This window comes from Heterodontus francisci, chromosome 17 (genome assembly GCF_036365525.1).
Source record: "Heterodontus francisci isolate sHetFra1 chromosome 17, sHetFra1.hap1, whole genome shotgun sequence".
Classification (NCBI taxonomy): domain Eukaryota; kingdom Metazoa; phylum Chordata; class Chondrichthyes; order Heterodontiformes; family Heterodontidae; genus Heterodontus; species Heterodontus francisci.
In genome coordinates, this window is record NC_090387.1 from 82,144,593 (window position 1) to 82,164,951 (window position 20,359).

At 44.4% G+C, this 20,359-nt stretch overlaps 1 protein-coding gene across 3 annotated transcripts in view; it reads left to right on the forward strand.

The window, feature by feature from the left end:
• vac14 (vac14 homolog (S. cerevisiae)) overlaps positions 1 to 20,359 on the forward strand; it is a 444,921-nt gene that overhangs the window by 144,281 nt on the left and 280,281 nt on the right. The gene's annotated exons all lie outside the window — the stretch shown is intronic.

Genomic DNA, 20,359 nt, shown 5'->3' on the forward strand with positions numbered 1-20,359 from the left:
CCATCGCGAAGACTACCTATTTCCAACTCCATAATATTGCTTGACTCACCTGCCTTATCTCATCTGCTGAAACCCTCATCTATGCCTTTGTTACCTCTATTCTTGACTCTTCCAATGCACTTCAGGCCAGCCTCCAATCTTCCACCTTCTGTAAACCTGAAGTCATCCAAAACTCTGCTCCCTGTGTCCTAAATCACAGCAAGTTCCGTTTACCCCTTACCCCTTTTACTTGCTGAACTACATTGGCTCCTGGTTAAGGAACACCTCAATTTTAAAATTCTCATCCTTATTTTCAAATCCCTTTGTGGCCTTACCCCTCTATATATGTCTATAATGTCCTCCAACCCTCTGAGCTATTTGCACTCCTCCAACTGGGATCCCCAGTTTTAATTGCTGCATCATTGACAGCCAAGCCTTCAGCTGCCAACGCCCTAAGCTCTGAAATTCCCTCCCTAAACTTCTCTGCCTCTCTACCTCTTGTTCCTCCTTTACGATGCTCCTTAAAACCTATCTCTTTGACCAAGCTTTTGGTTACATAGAGTCATAGAGTAAAACAGCACAGAAACAGGCCCTTCGGCCCATCGTGTCTGTGCTGGCCATACAGTACCCAACTATTCTAATCCCATATTCCTGCACTTGGCCCGTAGCCCTGTATGCTATGGCGTTTCAAGTGCTCATCTAAATACTTATAAGTTGTGAGGTTTCCTGCCTCCACCACCTCTTCAGGCAGTGCGTTTCAGATTCCAACTACCCTCTGGGTGAAAAATGTTGCCTCTAAGCTCCCCTAAACGTCCTGCCCCTTACCCTAAATCTATGCCCCCTGGTTCTTGACCCCTCCACTAAGGGAAAAAGTTTCCTCCTATTTAACCTATCGGTGCCCCTCTTGTACACCTCAATCATATCCCCCCACAGCCTTCTCTGCTCCAAGGAAAACAACCGTAGCCTTTTCAGTCTCTTTTCATAGCTGAAATGCTCCAGCCCAGGCAACATCCTGGTGAATCTCCTCTGCACCCTCTCCAATGCAATAACCTCCATGCTCTTATATTCTATGCCTTGGCTAATAAAGGCAAGTATCCCATATGCCTTCCTAACCACCTTATCTACCTGTGCTGCTGTTTTCAGTGATCTATGGACAAGTACACCAAGGTCCTTCTGACTTTCTGTATTTCCTAGGGTCCTACCATCCATTGTGTATTCTCTTGCCTTTTTAGTCCTCCCAAAATGCATTACCTCATGCTTCTCAGGATTAAATTCCATTTGCCATAGCTCCGCCCATCTTACCAGCCCATCTATATCTCCCTGTAATCTAAGGATTTCCTCCTCGCTATTTACAACACCGCCAATTTTCGTGTCATCTGCGAACGTACAGATCATACCTCCGACATTCACGTCTAAATCATTAATGTACACTACAAACAGCAAAGGTCCCAGCACCGATCCCTGCGGTGCACCACTGGTCACAGGCTTCCAATCGCAGAAACAACCCTCGACCATCACACTCTGCCTCCTACCACTAAGCCAATTTTGGATCCAATTTGCCAAATTGCCCTGGATCCCATGGGCTCTAACCTTCTTAACCAATCTCCCATGCGGGACCTTATCAAAAGCCTTACTGAAATCCATGTATATTACATCTGCTGCTTTACCCTCATCGACACATCTGGTCACCTCCTTGAAAAATTCAATCAAGTTAGTTAGACATGATCTCCCCCTGACAAAGCCATGCTGACTATTCCTGATTAATCCCTGCCTCTCCAAGTGGAGATTAATCCTGTCCCTCACAAATGTTTCCAATATTTTCCCAACCACTGATGTTAGATTCACCGGCCTACAATTACCTTGTTTATCCCTACTACCCTTCTTGAATAAAGGTACCACATTTGCTGTCTTCCAGTCCTCTGGTACCTCTCCTGTGGCCAGAGAGGATTTGAAAATTTGTGTTAGAGCCCCTGCTATCTGCTCCCTTGCCTCACATAACAGCCTGGGATACAGCTCATCTGGGCCTGAGGATTTATTGACTTTTAAGCCGCTAAAACAGCTAATATTTCCTCCCTTTCAATGTTAATATGTTCAAGTATATCACTATCCCCCACCCTGATCTCAACACCTACATCGTCCTTCTCCATAGAGAACACCGATGAAAAGTAATCATTTAAAACCTCACCTATATCCTCCGGCTCCACACAAAGCCACGTTGGTCCCTAATGGGCCCTACTCTTTCCTTGGTTATCCTCTTACCCTCAATATGCTTATAAAACGCCTTGGGATTTTCCTTTATCTCGCCCGCCAGTGTTTTTTCATGCCCCCTCTTCGCTCTCCTAATTACTTTTTTAAATGCCATCCTACACTTTCTATACTCCTCTAATGCCTCCGCTGTTTTCAGCACTTGTGATCTGCCATAAGCCTCCTTTTTTTTCCTGATCCAATCCTCTATATCCCTTGACATCCAGGGTTCCCTGGGCCTGTTAGTCCTACCCTTCACCTTAATGGGTACATGTTGGCTGTGAACTCTCACTATTTCCTCTTTGACTCCGACTGATGTGATGTAGACTTTGCTGCAAGTAGCTGCTCCCAGTTCACTTTGGCCATATCCTGTTTTATGATATTGAAATTGGCCTTCCCCCAGTTCAGTACATTTATTTCTGGTCCATCTTTGTCCTTTTCCATAATTACCTTAAATCTTAGAGTCATGGTCACTATCCCCAAAATGCTCCCCCACTGACACTTCTACCACTTGACCAGCTTCATTCCTTAGGTTTAGGTCCAGTACTGCCCCATCCCTTGTAGGACTTTCTACATACTGGCTCAAAAAGCTCTCCTGTATGCTTTTTAAGAATTCTGCCCCTTTTAAGCCTTTTGCACTAAGACTATCCCAGTTAATATTGGGGAAGTTGAAATCCCCGACTATTATTACCCTATTATTTTTACACCTCTGAGATTTGCCTATATATCTGCTCCTCTATCTCTTCCTGACTCGTTGGAGGCCTGTAGTAAACACCCGGCCAAGTGATTGCCCCCTTTTTGTTTTTAAGTTCTACCCATATGCTCTCATTTGAGGAACCTTCTAAGATATCATCCCTCCTTCCTGCAGTAATTGACTCCTTGATCAACAGTGCAATACCACCTCCTCTTTTATCCCCTCCCCTGTCGCGCCTAAAGATTCTATACCCTGGAATATTGAGCTTCCAGTCCTGTCCCTCCCTCAACCATGTCTCTGTGATAGCAATAATATCATAATTCCATTTGCTAATTAACGCCCTCAATTCATCTGCCTTACTAGTAAGACTCCTTGCATTGAAATAGATGCAATCCAGCCTTGTATTTTTCCCTTGTGCCTTACCAGGTCTATATTTGCTCTGCCTTCCAGGCAGTCTCACCTCCTGTTCTATATTAAACCCCCCCCCCCCCCCCCACCCCCCCCAACAGAACTAGCAAATCTCCCAGCAAGGATGCTTGTCCCATTCCGATTCAGGTGCAACCCGTTCAACTTGTACAGGTCCCACCTTTGCCAGAAACAGACCCAGTGATCCAGGAAACTAAAGCCCTCCCTCCTGCGCCATCTCCTCAGCCACGCATTCATCTGCTCTATCCTCCTATTTCGAAACTCGCTAACACGTGACACAGTAATCCAGAGATTACAACCTTAGAGGTCCTGCTTTTAATATCTCCTTAAGTGGCTCAGTGTCTAATTTTGTTCCTGTAAAGTGCCTTGAGATGTTCCACTGTGTTAAAGGTGCTATATAAATACAAGCTGCTGTTATTCTCATTAACAGCCACTGCACATTGTTAAGAAATGCGAATCTTCAGTCAATGTAAAAAATCTAGGAGAGGGCTTTAGTACTCATTAACAGTCAGCTTGTGTTGAATGATGGAGTATTAAACTGTGAATTTAATTGAGCTCTTATACTCCATAAGGTTAATGCTACATGGTATTCACAGCACAGAAACTGGACCATGTCGGTGTTTGTGATCCACATGAGCCTCCTCCTAACCTCATCAACATATTCCTCTGTTCCTTTCTCCATTATGTGTTTATATAGCTTCCACTCTTTGGATATGGAGGTTTCTGCTGATTTCCCTATTAGTAACCATCTTATTCTTATGGTCTGTTCTCCCTTGGGGGCATTTTCTACCTTACTGAAGCCTTTCATCATTTTAGAGTTGCATATTTGATTTGCGGTTATGCACATTGTCTCTGGGCACAAATACACAGGAAATTCCAGATCCCCAGCTCTAGTCATTAGTGCAATGTCCCAAACCAGGTGAACACACCCCAGATCTGAAGTGGCTCAATTTGATAGACCTGTTGATGGGATGGGGGATGTTTATCTGGCTCTGGCACTGTCACCTACAGTGCTGCTCCTTATGGTCTTTTAGATCCACATTCTGAAGAAAGAATAACTTAACTCATGTTCTCAGGACCTCGAGTGGGATTAAAAAGTAAAGTTTTCACAGGAGGTCTTTGCCTGCTTTCCATTAATGTTTTTGGCCATACTGCCTATATTATGGAGGGCAGCCCCCCCCCCCCCCCTCCCAATCCCTGCACCACTGAATATGCCAGTTAAATCCTCCTTTCTAGAATTTGGTCCAGTCAAACCCTATTTGAATTAATGATGAAATATCTGATATGAATGCCACTCATTACAGCAACGAAATGGATTTGTGTGAAGTGCTAATAGTGTGCGACAGGATTGCAGCTGATTTAACCATTCTGCCTTCAGTAACACCACTTAATGTAGGAATAGGATTGTATCAGCTGCAGTGGAACAGATGGAGACTGCACAACCTCCCAGAACCAGTTTAGATTATAGGACAGTTCCACAGTGCAGCTCTATCTACTTATTGGCCCATGCCTGTGCCAGTCCTTCGAAGATTTGACGAATGCTAGTAAATGTGCACATCCGGTTGAAGCAAGCTGCAGGCTTGTGTACACACTGCTGATCATTGGTGCCTAGATGACTATAACCTTACCAGTCTGAATGAGGTGACGCGGTTTTATGTGCCAACTCCATTCCTATGCTGATTTTGGTTGAATCATGGAAACTAGTTCCCCTTGTAACTATTACTTAGCTGGATGAATTATTGAGCTCCAAGCTAGACTTGCTGTTTTTAAATTTGCACAGATGTTTAATAATAGGAGCATTTCTCTTCCCCAAGTCTTTATCAATTGTCAAAGTGAAGTTTGTTCTTTGCATATCAGCTAAATTAGAGTGCAATCTGGTGGTGCTGTATTGGAACACACACTCATATTTGTAGACTGGAAAACAGTTATTATCCAGTCTGTCCCATATTAAGAGATCACAGTACTTTTAAAGTGGATCCAGGTTCATTCTCTTTGTGTCTTCTGTGGTAAGCCTTGTTTACCAGAAGTAATGAGATGCTCTGCTGGGAACTTCTGACTGTGCAAAGACAGCTTAAGCTCACTGTAGGAAATGTGAGTGCCAGCCATCTGCTCTGTCCTGTATGCCTCCTCTCAACAAACAGCAAGGCCTTCATCCTATAAACTGGGTCACAATGTGGGAAGTCATTTTATAAAGGGTCGTGAACAGTTATTTTCTGAAACATTCAGCAGAGTACACCGCTGAGGATGTTTGTGTGTTTGCACTCCTTGGTTTCTTATATTCACCACAAACAACTTCCTTCGGCTCCTCCTTTGAGATGAAGGACCTAATCTGAATGAGCTGAGACCATTTCTTGGCCACAATAATGGCTGCTTTTCTTGAGGTTCTTGTGTCACGAGGTATCTTGTACAGTTCTTCCATGTACTTGTTTTACTATAGCCTAGGTGGGTTGAGTCGATATTAGAGTTGAGTTGGTTTTACAAGATACCGGCACCAACCTTGGTAGCGCTCTCACTTGAGTCAAAGGTCATGGGTTCTCGTCCCACTTCCTCAACCAATGTCATTAATAAAGCGATGATGTAATCATGTATCTCGTTGCTGTTCGTGAGACCTTGTGTACAAATTGGTTGTATTGTTTTCCGACATTGCAACAATTCAAAAAGTACATTGTTGTAAAGAGCTTTGGGACATCCTGAGGGCATGAAAGGCACTATAGAAACGGAAGTTCTTCCTTCCTTTTCTTATTGAATGATATTGCTGTTGATCGTGAGGTGGAACTGAGAAGATGGAATGCTTATGGGCTGAAGTGAAAGGAAGGTCACTAGAATGAGTGATCGCAAATCATGATTCAGGTTCTTAAGGTTGAAAGTAACAAAGTGGACTAACAGTCATTGTAGTTTCTTTGAGCTTGTTGAGCAAACAAGACTATTTTCTTGAGTGCAGATTCCTAAGAAAGGTGGTATAATATGGGATACAAGGTAACTTGATATGGATTCAAAATTGACTTAGCTGTCGGAGACAGAGAGTGATGACAGACGGCTGTTTTAGTGACTGGAAGCCAGTGTCCAGTGGCGTACCATAGATCTCTGAAGGCAGAAGGGCAGGTTAATAGGGTGGTGAAAAAGGCATATGGGACACTTGCCTTTATCAATCGAGGCATAGATTACAAAAGCAGAGAGGTCATGTTGGAGTTGTACAGAACTTTGGTAAGGCCACAGCTGGACTACTGTGTGCAATTCTAGTCGCCACACTACAGGAAGGATGTGATTGCATTGGAGGGGGTGCAGAGGCGATTCACCAGGATATTGCCTGGGATGGAACATTTAAGCTATGAAGAGAGGTTGTATAGGCTTGGGTTGTTTTCACTGGAGCAGAGAAGACTGAGGGGTGACCTGATCGAGGTGTACAAGATTATGAGGGGCATGGACAGTGTGGATAGGGAGCAGCTGTTCCCCTTAGTTGAAGGGTCAGTTACGAGGGGTCACAAATTTAAGGTGAGGGGCGGGAGGTTTAAGAAGGATTTGAGGAAGAACATTTTTACCCAGAGGGTGGTGACGGTCTGGAATGCCCTGCCTGGGAGGGTGGTAGATGCAGGTTGCCTCACGTCCTTTAAAAAGTACCTGGATGAGCACTTGGCACGTCATAACATTCAAGGCTATGGGCCAAGTGCTGGCAAATGGGATTAGGTAGACAGGTCAGGTGTTTTAATGCATCAGTGCAGACTTGATGGGCCGAAGGGCCTCTTCTGCACTGTATTATTCTGTGAATGTGTGTTTTGGAGGGCTGTGTAAAAAAAAAAAAATCATTTCAAAGTATCGTGGAACCAGAAATCATCCTGTCCCAAATAGGATATGAAGCAAGCAAGTGATTGTCCTCTTTGCAGACCAGCTCTAAGTTTTGCTGAATGATTGGTGTGATCTAAAACTAGGTATTGCTCAAATACAAAGAAAAACCTGAGGGTTTCAAACTTGAAGCTGCTATAAAAGTTAAGGGAATAAGATGGTCCATTGCTCTCGCCCTGTTTGGAAAGTGTTGTTTCTTTGTTTAAAGTTGTTTCTGACTACTCGCAGCACCATGTCCACTGGCAGTTAAATGGGCTAGTCCTATCCTTAGGATGTCTCAAAACACTTCACAGACAATGAAGTACTCTTGAAGTGAAGGCACTGTTTTAATGTATGAAATTTGGCAGCCAAGTTGGACACAGCAAGATCCCACAAGAGGTAATTGCCAGATAATCTGTTTGTGCTGTTGGTTGAGGGATTAATGTTGGCCAATGCATTGGTGATAACTCCACTGCTCCTCTTCAAAATAGTACCATGGAATCATTTATGTCCAACTGAAAGGGCAGGTGAGGCCTCAGTTTAACATCTCATCTGAAAGACTGAACTGAAGTGTCGGCCTCAATATTGTCTCCAAGCCCCTGGAGTGGGACTTGAAAACACAACCTATTGATTCAGAGGTGAGGGCTACAACTGAGCCAGATCTGACACCTTTTGTAGTCAAATGACAGACTCACCTGCTAACCTTGCAGTTTTTGGTGGAAGATGGTGATGTTTATTGCAAGTTTAGTTTAGAGATACAGCACAGAAACAGGCCCTTCGGCCCACCGAGTCTGTGCCGACCATCAACCACCCATTTATACTAATCCTACACTAATCCCATATTCCTACCACATCCCCACCTGTCCCTATATTTCCCTACCACCTACCTATACTAGGAACAATTTATAACGGCCAATTTACCTACCAACCTGCAAGTCTTTTGGCTGTGGGAGGAAACCGGAGCACCCGGAGAAAACCCACGCAGACACAGGGAGAACTTGCAAACTCCACACAGACAGTACCCAGAATTGAACCCGGGTCGCTGGAGCTGTGAGGCTGCGGTGCTAACCACTGCGCCACTGTGCCGCCCAAGGTGAGAGGACTATGCTGAATTGAGGATGGCTGGAGGCTAGAATATTGACCAAAGGTGTCTGCTGTTGCCCATTGCTGTGTGGAATTGTTTAGTCAGAACGCTATGGTATGTGGCCTTATTATTTTGTGTGTGTGAATGTTATGGCCAGGGTTTATGAGTGGAGAGGGAAGTTGGATGTGACATGGATTTAATCAGAGAAACTATTTTGTGGTTTGTCATGACCCAAGAAGCAGATCAGGGGGTGAAACTCTAATCATTCTCAGCTGCTTGGGGTGAAAGTGATCATCCAAAGCCGAGGTAGAAGTGAAGATGATCTTGGCTAATCTCCAGCGTTTGGAGCATACTGCGTGAGTAAGCCAAATCCCAGAGGGTTTGTGAAGAGAATGGCTGTCTTCCAATTGTCAGAGCCGTTGCTGGGGGTGAGGGGTCTCTTCTCCCTGTGTGGTCATTCATTTAATCATCCTGTTTCTCTTTGTTTTGCTTCCTGCTTTGTTCCCACTCAGAATCTCTCTCAATTATTTTCTCATTTACAGTTCATTCAGACGAAGAGTGATGTTGGGAGCTGAACAACAAAAACCAGTGCCTTAAATGAAAGGTTAATGAGCTTGGTGAATAAGAGGAGATTTGGCTATTGTATCACATCAGAGTACATGTTGGTTGGGGTGTGGAGTGGTGGTACAGGTTATTTGTGATAAAATGACTGATTCACAGCCATTTACCAGTGGCACCTTTTTTTTATTGTTTCTGGCATTTACTTTTTCTACCAGTGATGTGTAAATAGTTCTTCTTCTTTGGCCTCCTTGTCTCGAGAGACAATGGGTAAGCGCCTGGAGGTGGTCAGTGGTTTGTGAAGCATCACCTGGAGTGGCTATAAAGGCCAATTCTAGAGTGACAGACTTTTCCACAGGTGCTGCAGAAAAAATTGGTTGTTGGGGCTGTTACACAGTTGGCTCTCCCCTTGCACTTCTGTCTTTTTTCCTGCCAACTGCTAAGTCTCTTTGACTCGTCACGCTTTAGCCCCGCCTTTATGGTTGCCCGCCAGCTCTAGCGATCGCTGGCAACTGACTCGCACGACTTGTGATCAATGTCACAGGACCTCATGTCGTGTTTGCAGACGTCTTTAAAGCGGAGACATGGACGGCCGGTGGGTCTGGTACCAGTGACGAGCTCGCTGTACAATGTGTCCTTGGGGATCCTGCCATCTTCCATGCGGCTCACATGGCCAAGCCATCTCAAGCGCCGCTGGCTTAGTAGGGTGTATATGCTGGGGATGTTGGCTGCCTCGAGGACTTCTGTGTTGGAGATACGGTCCTGCCATCTGATGCCAAGGATTCTCCGGAGGCAGCGAAGATGGAATGAATTGAGACGTCGCTCTTGGCAGACGTACGTTGTCCAGGCCTCGCTGCATAGAGCCAAGGTACTGAGGACACAGGCTTGATACACTTGGACTTTTGTGTTCTGTGTCAGTGCGCCATTTTCCCACACTCTCTTGGCTAGTCTGGACATAGCAGAGGAAGCCTTTCCCATGCGCTTGTTTAATTCTGCATCAAGAGACAGGTTACTGGTGATAGTTGAGCCTAGGTAGGTGAACTCTTGAACCACTTCCAGAGCTTGGTCGCCGATATTGATGGATGGGGCATTTCTGACGTCCTATCCCATGATGTTCGTTTTCTTGAGGCTGATGGTTAGGCCAAATTCATTGCAGACAGCTGACCTAATTGTTCAGCGACTAGGGTGAAAGGATCGTCGCTCGATGTTGTGAATTATTTCACCAGTGCTTGGAGTGTGTGCTCAGATGCATTGCAGGAGGAGGTAGAGGCAGATAGATAGAGGACGCCATGTGAATCATGCCATACCTTTTGAAGTGGCCGCATGGCAGGAATGAAAGTCCTGAGTGTGTTTCATCTGATTCGGCTCACTCTTTGTGACCCATCGAACAGCGGCAGGTATGGTAGTCAGTTTGTACTGTGCCAGAGTGAAAAATTCTAACAGTTGAAGCAAAATGAAATAAATAGAGCACTTCATGTATGTGGGTGGCATCTCAGATACTTTATAATTGAACATTGTGTCATTGTGATGTGTGGATGTTTAGAGGTGAGCGTTTTAATGACAGTTCCACAGATCTTATTAAATCCCTTAACCTCCCTTTCAACCATTGTTTGTTGGATTGGGGGTGGTGGCTTTCGAGTTGCTTGATCAGTGTAGCTGGCTGCAAAAAGGCATGCAAGAAACATCTGGGTATGCTGTCTTCCTGTCCCCTTGCCCCCTTGGTGCGGAGCATCTGCCTGCCCATTATGTCCTCAAAACCTAGCACAGGGCAATTGGTCTCTCCACCCCTCAGCTAAAGGACAGAAAGAAATTCAACAGGGTTCTCACTCATTGTGCAGTGACCCCGACACAACCCCACCTTCGAAGACTAGACACAGGCTTTAGTAATCTCTGAACAAGCTCCTGAAACCAGCAAATATTATATTTCAAGTTATTAAAAGCTGTACCTGTTGGGTTGCTGGGTATATAAGTGTCTATGTAAATTATGTGACGAGCACTCATTGCATCACTTCCAAGTCTCGCAGACCAGCATAGGTTCAATGCCTGGTTTGTTCTAATTTAGCCAATGCCAGTCAAGGCAGGAGTAAGGGGCACTGAATTTGGCCTCTGCTACTGGAGTACAAAGGGAAATATTGGTGTTCCTGCTTTTGATTTGTTATCCAGTGACCTTTGCTGGAAGCACATGTGTGGAAATTGGGAGAGAACTGGCTTTGATTGTAATGCCTAGAGTATATGGCTCATATGTGAAGAATAGTCACTTGGGTGGGAGGGTGCATATGCAATTGAATCCCAGCAACTGCCCTTGCCTTCAGGAGGAGATGGGAGGAAATTGGGGAAACAGTTGTTTAAAAGCAACTTTCTTTTTTGCCTCCCCAACCTGCAGTAGAGATTTTATTTTAACAAAGATCAAAATTATCAGTTCACTTTTAAAATAGTTTTACTTGAACTTCAGCTCATCCAAAACTCTGCTGCCCATACCCCATCCTGTACCAAGTCCCACTGACCCATCATGCCTACACTTATATTGGCTCCTGGTCCATCAACACATCAAATTTAAAATTTTCATCCTTCTGTTTAATTCCCTTCATGGCCTCTCCCTTCTTATCTCCTTAAGCTCTCCAGCCCAGCAGCCCTAACTCTCCATTCCTTTGACTGGTCTTGTGTGAATCTCGTTCTCCATCCCCCTTCCCTTTTATCTTGCCATTGGCATCCATATCTTCAGCCGTCCTTAGAATATTCTCTAGTTGCTGCCTAAATCGCTTCACGTCCCTCTCCTCTTTTAAGGCCCTTCTTAAAACCCTTGTCTTTGTTCAGGTTTTTGGTCACACCTCCGAATATCATCTTTGTCTTGACATCCATTTCTGTCTGATTGCACCTCAATGAAGCATCCCAGGGCGTTTTCTTACTTTGAAGGTGCAATATAAATGGAGGTTGTTCGTGCCACAAGTATTTCTTTAATAGCCTGTCACCAAACAACCCATCGGTTTGATTTAAGACAATATAGTTGGAGAATGTGATGCATTCTTTACAAACTGATAATAAATGAATCAGCTGGGTAACTATTAAGTCTTCAGTTATGCCTTGGTGAGCAATATTAATTCAGAACAGAAACTGAAGTACAAAGAATTGGAATGATTATACAGAGGCACAATGGGAGGACTAGCTGGTTAGAATAAGTGGTATTCAGATAAATGGCTGTACTTAATTGAAAACTTTGGAACAAAATGTCAACCATTGAAAACATGATTTTCCTGTATTGCTGTCCAGTTTTGCAGCCACTGATCGAATATGCCACCATTGAGCATACAGGAATTGTGATCATGCCTGTACTAAAATAGAGATGTATAATAAAGTAGCATAGTAAGGTTCTGGGCAGGGAATGACCTTTGGTCTATCTAACCAACCCTTCCAAACCTCCCATCAGTTGTAAGCTGTAATTCTGTGTCTCCTCTTTTCTCAATAAAAATTCACCCACCCCTTTTTAAACCCTTCCCTGGTAAATCTGTTCCACAATTCTGTTGCACTCTCAATAAAACAAATTTCTAAATTTCTTACTTTCCTCCGATATCCAAAAAATGCATCCCCTTGACCTTAAATCTTGTGCTCGACAAAAGAACTTTCCTGGATCCCAATTCTCCACACCCATGAAAATCAGGACCATATTTCCTTTAATTCAGATGCCACAGTGTGAACAAGTTTTCCTTGTACCCCCAGCCCTCATTGTTGACATAAAAGGCAAGGTCTGAGGGCAGCGGATCAGTGCTGTTACAAATTTAGGGTCTGCCCGTCTGCTGCTGGAACCCTCATCCATGCTTTTTTGCCTCTAGACTTGGCTATTCCTATGCTCTGCTAGCTGCCTTCCCATCTTCCAATATCCATAAACCTGAGCGCATCTAAAACTCTGATGCCCGTATGCTAACCTGTACCAAGTCCCATTAACTCACCGTTGCTGTTCTCACTTACCTACATTAGTTCCCAGTCCACCAATGCCTTAATTTTAAAATTCTTAACCTTGTGTTGAATTCCCTCCATGGCCTTGCCTCTTCCTATCTCTAACATCAGCCCTACAACTCATCAAAAACTCTGCATTCTTCATACAATTTTTGTCTGATTATGCTCCTGTGAAGTGCCTTGTCATTTTACATACGAGCATACGAATTAGGAGCTGGAGTAGGCCATACGGCGCCTCAAGTCTGTTCTGCCATTTGATAAAGATCATGGTTGATCTGAATATGATCTCAATTCCACTTTCCAATCTGTCCCCCATAACACTTGACTCTCTTGTCTATCAAGAATCTATTGAACTCAGCCTTGAATATATTCAATGACCCAGCCTCTATTGCTCTCAGAAGAAGTGAATTCCAAGACGAATGACCCTCAGAGAAAAAATTTTTCCTCATCTGTCTTAAAAAGGAGACCCCTTATTTTTAAACTGTGTCCCCTAATTCTAGTCTCGCCCATAAGGGGAAACATCCTTCCAGCATCCACCCTGTCAAGTCATAGGAACATAGGAAGATAGGAACAGGAGTAGGCCATTCAGCCCCTCGAACCTGTCCCGCCATTCAATGAGATCATGGCTGATCTGCGGCCTAACTCCATATACCTGCCTTTGGCCCATATCTCTTAATATCTTTGCTTAACAAAAATCTATCCATCTCAGATTTTAAATTAATGACTGTTCTAACTTCAACTGCTGTTTGTGGGAGAGAGTTCCAAACCTCTGCCACCCTTTGCATGAGGAAGTGCTTCCTAACATCTCTCCTGAACGGTCTGGTCCTAATTTTTAGACTATGCCCCCCAGCTTTAGAATCTCCAACCAGTGGAAATAGTTCATCTTTATCTAGCCTGTCTTTTCCTGTTAATATCTTGAAGACTTCGATCAGATCACCCCTTAACCTTCTAAATTCTGGCGAAAACAGGTCTAATTTGTGTAATCATTCCTCGTATCTTAACCCTGTAGTCCAGGTATCATTCTTGTAAACCTACGTTGCACTCCCTCCAAGGCCAATATATCTGTCCTAAGGTGTGGTGCCCAGAACTGCTCACAGAACTCCAAGTGGGGTCTAACCAGGGTTTTGTACAGATGCCGCATAACCTCTGTGTCTTTATACTCCAATCCTCAAGATATAAAGGCTAGCATTCCATTAGCCTTTTTGATTATTTTCTGCACTTGCTCGTGGCATTTTAAAGATCTATGCACCTGAACCCCCCAAGTCTCTTTGGACATCCACTGTACTTAACCTCTTCCCATTTAAAAGGTACCCTGCTCTATTCTTTTTTGCTCCAAAATGGATAATCTCTTACTTGCCCACATTGAAATCCATCTGCCACAGTTTTGCCCACTCACCTAGTCTGTCAATATCTCTGCAATTTTATGCTATTATCTACATTGTTTACAATGCCGCCTAACTTTGTATCATCAGCAAATTTGGATATATGACTTACTATGCCATCTTCCAAGTCGTTAATGAATAATTGAGGCCCCAACACCGATGCCTGCGGGATACCACTGGTCACATCCTGCCAATCGGAGTACTTACCCATTATCCCCACTCTCTGTCGCCTACCACTTAGCCAACTTCTTAACCATGTCAATAATTTGCCCCCAACTCCATGGGCTTCTGCCTTAGTTAACAGCCTCTTATGTGGGACTTTATCAAATGCCTTCTGGAAGTCCATATAAATAACATCCATATACATTCCCCTGTCCACTACCTTAGTCACCTCTTCAAAAAATTCGGTGAGATTTGTCAGGCATGAACTTCCCATCATGAATCCATGCTGGCTGTCCCTGATCAACTGAAATTTTTCTCGATGTTCAGTCACCCTATCCTTGATTATAGACTCCAGCAACTTGCCCACCACAGATGTCAGGCTAACTGGTCTGTAATTTCCTTGGTTCCCCCTTTCACCCTTCTTAAAAAGTGGAGTGACACGTGCCAATCCAGAGGGACCACTCCTGAATCTAGGGAACTCTGAAAGACTATAGTTAGGGCATCTACAATGTGCTCCCCTACTTCCTTTAACACCCTCGGATGGCAACCGTCAGGTCCTGGGTATTTCTCACTCTTTAGTTCCATTAATTTCCTTGTTACTGATGTTTTACTTACGTTAATTGTATTAAGTCCCTGTCCCCTATCGGCTATTAATTTTTTCAGGACTTCCGGCAAGTTATCCTCATTTTCAACTGTAAATACTGAGGCAAAGTAATTGTTCAACATGTCTGCCATTTCCCCATTATCAATGACAATATCTCCATTTTCAGCTTTTAGTGGGTCTACGTTGCTCTTGACCACCCGTTTTCCCTTTATGTAACTATAAAATTTCTGATTGATTTTGATGTCCCTTGCAAGTTTCCCTTCATCTCTTTTGGTAGCTCTTATAAACTGCTTTGTGACCGTTTGCTGGTCTCTGTATCGATCCCATTCGGCTGGATTTGTGCTGCGTTTTGCATTTTTGTAAGCCCTTTTGTGTTATGCTATCCCTAATCTCTTTAGTTGTCTGTGGCTGTTTTTTCTGTGAAGTGCAGCTTTTTCCTCTCGGGTATATACTCGCTCTGTATTTTGTTAAATGTTTCTTTAAATATTCTCCACTGTTCTTCAGTTGTTTGACCCATTAACAGATCTACCCAGTTTACTGTGGACAGTCTCTGTCACATCCCGGTAAAGTCAGCCTTATCCAAGTCTAAAATTCTAGTAGCTGATTCGTGCTTTTCACTTTGAAACGCTACCTTGAATTCAATCATGTGATCACTATTTGATAAATGTTCACACAGGTTACTAATTAAATTTGGCTCATTACTCATAACTAAATCTAATATTGCCTGTCCCCTTGTTACATCTAGGACATATTGGTGTAGGAAACTATCCCGGACACATTCCAGAAATTTACTACCTTTCTGACAGGTGCTAGTCTGCCTCTCCCAATCTCTGTGCAAGTTAAAATCCCCCATTAATACTATGCCTTTGTTACACACTTGTCTAATTTGTGCACTTATACAATCTAATACCTCAGAACTGCTACCAGGGGGTATATGCACAACACGTATTACAGTTTTTGATGCTTTTCTGTTCCGCAATTCCACCCATAAGGTCTCCACTGGATGCTTTCCCCTCATTATATCCTCTCTCACCAATGAGGTGATATTTTTTCTAATCAATAAGGCTACTCCACTCCCTCTGCCATTTTCCCTGTCCCTCCTGTAAACTTTATAACCAGGTATATTTAGTTCCCAGTCCCGACCATCCTGCAGCCACGTCTCCGCAATGACCACCACATCATAATCTTCCATTTAAATTTGCGCCTGCAGCTCATCTAGTTTATTTCTTACACTCCGTGCATTTGTATATAGACCTCGTATTTGGGCTATACCCCCTAACCTGTCCCTCAGCACTGATGCTTTATTCGCCTGTTTGTTATCTCTCTCTCCTGGTTTAACCAGTAAACTCCTTGCAGTTTGGTAACAATCAGCCTCACCACTAACCTGTACTCCTACCTTCTCTTTTAACTTCCTGTTTTTCCATGCAACTGAACCCTCCCCCCCCCCACTATTTAGTTTAAAGCCCTAGTTATGCAATTTGCCAGGACTCTGGTCTCAGCATGATTCAGGTTGAGCCCGTCCCATCGGAACAGCTCCCTCCTTCCCCAGTACTGGTGCCACACTGTCCCACGAATTCGAACCCATTTCTCCCACACCAATCTTTGAGCCACTCATTTACCTCTTTAATCTTATTGACCCTTTGCCAATTTACTCTTGGCTCAGGTAGTAATCTGGAGATTACCTTTTTGGTTCTGCTTTTTAATTTAGTCTCTAGCTCATAATACCTCAGCAGAACCTCGAACCTCGTTCTACCTATATCGTTGGTACCTACATGGACCATGACAACTGGATCTTTCCCCTCCCACTCCAAGTTCCTCTGCAGCCCAGATGAGATATCCCGAACCCTGGCACCAGGTAGGCAACAGAGCCTCCGGGACTCTCTATCCTGGCCGCACTGAAGTGTCTATGCCCCTAACTATACTATCCCTGATTACGAGTACATTTCTCTTTTCTCCCCCCACTTGAATGGCTCCCTGTACCACGGTGCTGTGGTCAATTTGCTCATTCTCCCTACAGTCCCTGCTCTCATCCACACAGGGAGCAAGAATCTCAAACCTGTTGGACGAGGGCTGAGGCTGCTGCAGCACTACCTCCTGGATCCCTCTACCTGCCTCACTCTCAGTCACACCCTCCTGTCCTTGACCACTGGCCAAATTCACGGTAGTTAATCTAAGGGGTGTGACTGTCTCCTGAAACACAGCGTCCAGGTAATTCTCCCCCTCCCTGATGTGTCGCAGTGTCCAAAGCTCAGACTCCAGCTCATCAACTCTGAGCCAGAGTTCCTCGAGCAGCCAACACTTGCTACAGATGTGGTCACCAGGAACCACAATGGGGTCCACCAGCTCTAACATCATTCAGGTACACCATATTGCCAGGCCCTGCATCTCTATTTTATTTAATTAGATTTTAATTTGTTTTTTAATTTTCCAACTGGTCTTTAGTTTTTAATCTGTAAAATATTTCTCCTATTCACCTTTAATCTGAAATCAACTTAGAATAGGTAATTCAACTAGCAGTTAATTACCAACCATTGAACTTTACGGTTTTCCTGTGATGTCACACTTTTTTTTCACTGTTTTTACTCCCTTAAGTTACCCAAAAATTAGATTATTTACACCAGGAACGTTGATTTTCCCCCCCCCCAAAATAAAACGACCTACTATATTAAAAAAGAACTGTAGACCTTTCTTTAGTTACAAACCCAGCTATTTGAGTTATTCCCTAACAGCTGTTACTCACCAACCAATCACCTTGCAGCTCTCCTGTGATGTCACTGTTGACTATTTTTCAAACCTCTGGCGCAGTCTGAATGAACTCTATCTCTCTCTATCTCTCTCTATCTCTCTCTATCTCTCTCTATCTCTCTCTATCTCTCTCTATCTCTCTCTATCTCTCTCTATCTCTCTCTATCTCTCTCTATCTCTCTCTATCTCTCTCTATCTCTCTCTATCTCTCTCTATCTCTCTCTCTATCTCTCTCTCTATCTCTCTCTCTATCTCTCTCTCTATCTCTCTCTCTATCTCTCTCTATCTCTCTCTATCTCTCTCTATCTCTCTCTATCTCTCTCTATCTCTCTCTATCTCTCTCTATCTCTCTCTATCTCTCTCTATCTCTCTCTCTATCTCTCTCTCTATCTCTCTCTCTATCTCTCTCTCTATCTCTCTCTCTATCTCTCTCTCTATCTCTCTCTCTATCTCTCTCTCTATCTCTCTCTCTATCTCTCTCTCTATCTCTCTCTCTATCTCTCTCTCTATCTCTCTCTCTATCTCTCTCTCTATCTCTCTCTCTATCTCTCTCTCTCTCTCTATCTCTCTCTATCTCTCTCTCTTTCTCTATCTCTCTCTCTCTCTCTATCTCTCTCTATCTCTCTCTCTCTATCTCTCTTTCTCTATCTCTCTTTCTCTATCTCTCTCTCTCTATCTCTCTTTCTCTATCTCTCTCTCTCTCTCTATCTCTCTCTATCTCTCTCTCTCTATCTCTCTTTCTCTATCTCTCTCTCTCTCTCTATCTCTCTCTCTATCTCTCTCTCTATCTCTCTCTCTATCTCTCTCTCTATCTCTCTCTCTATCTCTCTCTATCTCTCTCTATCTCTCTCTATCTCTCTCTCTATCTCTCTCTCTATCTCTCTCTCTATCTCTCTCTCTCTCTCTCTCTATCTCTCTCTATCTCTCTCTCTATCTCTCTCTCTATCTCTCTCTCTATCTCTCTCTCTATCTCTCTCTCTATCTCTCTCTCTCTCTATCTATCTCTCTCTCTATCTATCTCTCTCTCTATCTATCTCTCTCTCTATCTATCTCTCTCTCTATCTATCTCTCTCTCTATCTATCTCTCTCTCTATCTATCTCTCTCTCTCTATCTCTCGCTCGCCTGGTCTCTCTCTCTCTATCTCTCGCTCGCCTGGTCTCTCTATACTCCGGCCCCACACTCGCTGTTTCCCGCTGTCTCAGTGAACTCTTGCTTGCACCCGGTCTGTTTCCCGCTGTCTGAGTGCTCAGTCTGAGTCCCCTCAATTTCTTATATGTTTCTATAAGATCACCCCTCATTCTTCAAAACTCCAATGGGTATAGGCCCAACCTATTCAACCTTTTCTCATAAGGTAACCCCTTCATCCAGGAATCAGTTGGATGAGCCTTATCTGAACTGCTGATGCAATTTTATCCTTTCTTAAGTCGTCGTCGTCTTCTTCTTTGGCCTCCTTGTCTCGAGAGACAATGGGTGAGCGCCTGGAGGTGGTCAGTGGTTTGTGGAGCTGCGCCTGGAGTGGCTATAAAGACCAATACTAGAGTGACCGACTCTTCCACAGGTGCTGCAGAAAAAATTGGTTGTCGGGGCTGTTACACAGTTGGCTCTCCCCTTGCGCCTCTGTCTTTTTTCCTGCCAACTGCTAAGTCTCTTCGACTCGCCACATGTTAGCCCTGCCTTTATGGCTGCCCGTCAGCTCTGGCGATCGCTGGCAACTGACTCCCACGACTTGTGATCAATGTTACAGGACTTCATGTCGCGTTTGCAGACGTCTTTAAAGCGGAGACATGGACGGCCGGTAGGTCTGATACCAGTGGCGAGCTCGCTGTACAATGTGTCCTTGAGGATCCTGCCATCTTCCATGCGGCTCACGTGGCCAAGCCATCTCAAGCGCCGCTGACTCAGTAGTGTGTATAAGCTGGGGATGTTGGCCGCCTCGAGGACTTCTGTGTTGGAGATGCGATCCTGCCACCTGATGCCAAGTATTCTCTGGAGGCAGCGAAGATGGAATGAATTGAGACGTCGCTCTTGGCTGTCATACTTTGTCCAGGCCTCGCTGCCGTAGAGCAAAGTACTGAGGACACAGGCTTGATACACTCGGACTTTTGTGTTCCGTGTCAGTGCGCCATTTTCCCACACTGTCTTGGCCAGTCTGGACATAGCAGTGGAAGCCTTTCCCATGCGCTTGTTGATTTCTGCATCGAGAGACAGGTTACTGGTGATAGTTGAGCCTAGGTAGGTGAACTCTTGAACCACTTCCAGAGCGTGGTCGCCAATATTGATGGATGGAGCATTTCTGACGTCCTGTCCCATGATGTTCGTTTTCTTGAGGCTGATGGTTAGGCCAAATTCGTTGCAGGCAGTCGCAAACCTGTCGATGAGACTCTGCAGACGCTCTTCAGTGTGAGATGTTAAAGCAGCATCGTCAGCAAAGAGGAGTTCCCTGATGAGGACTTTCCGTACTTTGGACTTCGCTCTTAGACGGGCAAGGTTGAACAATCTGCCACCTGATCTTGTGTGGAGGAAAATTCCTTCTTCTGAAGACTTGAACGCGTGTGAGAGCAGCAGGGAGAAGAAAATCCCAAGCAGTGTAGGTGCGGGAACACAGCCCTGTTTCACGCCACTCAGGATAGGAAAGGGCTCTGCTGAGGCGCCGCTATGCTGAATTGTGCCTTTCATATTGTCATGGAATGAGGTGGTGATACTTAGTAGT